The sequence below is a fragment of the Cherax quadricarinatus genome, chromosome 1 (genome assembly GCF_038502225.1).
Source record: "Cherax quadricarinatus isolate ZL_2023a chromosome 1, ASM3850222v1, whole genome shotgun sequence".
Taxonomy (NCBI): Eukaryota; Metazoa; Arthropoda; class Malacostraca; order Decapoda; family Parastacidae; genus Cherax; species Cherax quadricarinatus.
The window spans coordinates 30,776,237-30,779,313 of NC_091292.1; the positions used below are offsets into that span (position 1 = coordinate 30,776,237).

Here is a 3,077-nt window from a genome sequence, read left to right on the forward strand (position 1 = left end):
AGCAAGTCCATGTCCCCTCCCCCGGATTAGCCCAATGACCCACCCAGTCTGGTCAGGTCATATTCACTTAAGGAAGGAGCAGGGCACCAGACCCAGCAGCACAAGCTAGTCAGGTCCAACTCACACCCACCCACACCCACTCATGTATTTATCTAACCGATTTTTAAAACTACACAACGTTTTAGCCTCAATAACTGCACTCGGGAGTTTGTTCCACTCATCCACAACTCTATTACCAAATCAGTGCTTTCCTATATCCTTCCTGAATCTGAATTTTTCCAACTTGAAACCATTGCTACGAGCCCTGTCTTGGCTGGAAATTTTCAGCACGCTATTTACATTCCCTTTATTTATTCCTGTTTTCCATTTATACACCTCGATCATATCATCCCTAATTCTACGCCTTTCGAGAGAGTGCAGATTCAGGGCCCTCAGTCTATCCTCATGGGGAAGATTTCTGATACATGGGATCATCTTTGTCATCCTCCTCTGTACGTTTTCCAGAGCATTTATATCCATTCTGTAATACGGTGACCAGAACTGAGCAGCATAGTCTAAATGAGGCCTAACCAAGGATATATAGAGTTGAAGAACAACCTGAGGACCAGAGTGAGCCCATGGTTTAACTGGAGGTGTAAAGAGCCCAAAGCCAAGTGTGCGAGAGCATGGAAAAGGTATAGAAGGCAAAGGACTCAAGAAAACAAGGAGCTGAGCAGAAGAACCAGAAACGAATATGCAAGGATAAGGAGAGAAGCCCAGAGGCAATACGAGAACGACATAGCATCAAAAGCCAAATCTGAACCAAAGTTGCTATACAGTCACATTAGGAGAAAAACAACAGTCAAGGACCAGGTAATCAGGCTGAGGAAAGAAGGAGGGGAGCTCACGAAGAGTGACCAAGAAGTATGTGATGAACTAAACAAAAGATTTAGAGAAGTATTCACAATAGAGTCAGGAATGCTTCCAGCAAACTGTGGAGGTAGGGTGCACCAGCAGGCGCTGGACACAATACACATAACCAATGTAGAGGTGAAGAAACTGTTAGACGAACTCGATACCTCAAAAGCGGTGGGCCCAGATAACATATCTCCATTGAGCAGAGGAACTGTGCGTGCCATTAGCAGCAATCTTCAGTAAATCTATCGAAACAGGGCAGTTGCCGGAGGCGTGGAAGACAGCACATGTAGTTCCAATTTTTAAGAAAGGGGACAGACAGGCAGCATTAAACTACAGACCAGTGTCACTGACTTGTGTAGTATGTAAAGTCATGGAAATGATTATCAGGAGAAAAGTAGTGGAACACATTGAAAAGATTGGGCTCATACATGACAGTCAGCATGGCTTCAGAGATGGGAAATCCTGTGTCACAAATCTACTTGAGTTCTACGATAAGGTAACAGAAGTAAGACAGGAGAGAGAGGAATGGATAGATTGCATCTTTTTAGACTGCAAGAAGGCTTTTGGCACAGTACCACACAAGAGACTGGTGCAAAAATTAGAGGAGCAGGCAGGAATAACGGGGAAAGTGCTGCAATGGATCAGGGAATACATGACAGGAAGAAAACAACGAGTGTTGGTACGTGCTGAAGTGTCGGAGTGGGCGCATGTGTCGAGTGGGGTTCCACAATGTTCAGTCCTAGGCCCTGTGCTGTTTCTTGTATACGTGAATGACATGGTGGTAGGAATAGATTCAGAAGTGTCACTGTTCGCTGATGATGTAAAACTGATTAGGAGAATACAAGTGGGCGAGGATCAGTTAAGATTACAAGGGGATCTGGACAAACTACAAGTATGGTCCGACAAATGGCTCCTGGAGTTTAACCCCAGTAAGTGTAAGGTCATGAAGATTGGGGAAGGACACAGAAGACCGCAGACGGAGTACAGGTTAGGAAACCAACAGCTGCAAACGTCAGTTAAAGAAAAGGATCTTGGGGTAAGCATTATAACGAACATGTCCCTGAGGCACACAACAATCAAATAACTGCTGCAGCATATGGGAGATTGGCAAACCTGAGATTGGCATTTAGACATCTGAGTAAAGAGTCATTCGCGACATTGTGCACCGTGTACGTAAGGCCTATACTAGAATATGCAGCGCCAGTATGGAACCCTCACTTAGTCAAACACGTCACGAAACTGGAGAAAGTGCAAAGATTTGCAACACGATTAGTCCCGGAACTGAGGGGTATGTCTTATGAGAGGTTATGGGAACTCAACCTGATGACACTAGAGGATAGGAGGGATAGAGGGGACATGATAACAACGTATAAAATACTAAGAGGCATAGACGAGGTGGACAAGGATCGAATGTTTCAGAGATGGGATACAGAAACAAGGGGACACAATTGGAAGCTGAAAACCCAGATGAGTCATAGGGATGTTAGGAAGTATTTCTTTAGTCTTAGAGTTGTCAGGAACTGGAATAATCTGGAGAGTGAAGTAGTGGAAGCAAGTTCCATAAATAGCTTTAAGAAGAGGTATGACAAAGATCATGGAGCAGGGAGAGAGTGAATTAGTATCGAGCAGTGAAGAGGCGGGGCCAGGAGCCGTGACTCGACCCCTGCAACCACATATAGATGAGTACATATAGGTGAGTACGCACACACACACACACACACACGGGTAGCGTGGCCGAGTGGTCAAGGCGCTGGTTTAAGGCATCAGTCTCTTTGGAGGCATGGGTTCGAATCCCACCACTGCCAAATTTCCCTAATAGCGACCAGTAAAGAGGCGGGGCCAGGAGCTAGGACTCGACCCCTGCAACCTCAACTAGCTGAGTACAACTAGGTGAGTACACACACTTTTATTATTATTATTATTATTATTATTATTATTTATTATTATTATTATTATTATTATTATTATTATGTGAGGAGCTCAAAAAGAGATTTAAAGAAGTATTCACAGTGGAGACAGGAAAGACTCTGGGAAGACAGGACAGAGGGGGACACCAACAGGGAAGACAGCAACAAGTGCTAGATGACATACACACAACTGAGGAGGAGGTGAAGAAGCTGCTAAGTGGCCTTGATACCTCAAAGGCGATGGGACCGGACAACATCTCCCCGTGGGTCCGT

General features: G+C 44.9%; 1 non-coding gene across 1 annotated transcript; it reads left to right on the forward strand.

Annotated features, from left to right (window-relative positions):
• The first annotated feature begins 2,621 nt into the window (after nt 1-2,621).
• Nucleotides 2,622-2,702, forward strand: TRNAL-AAG (transfer RNA leucine (anticodon AAG)). The gene has a single exon. It is a non-coding gene; the product is annotated as a tRNA-Leu (tRNA).
• Nucleotides 2,703-3,077: the final 375 nt, after the last annotated feature.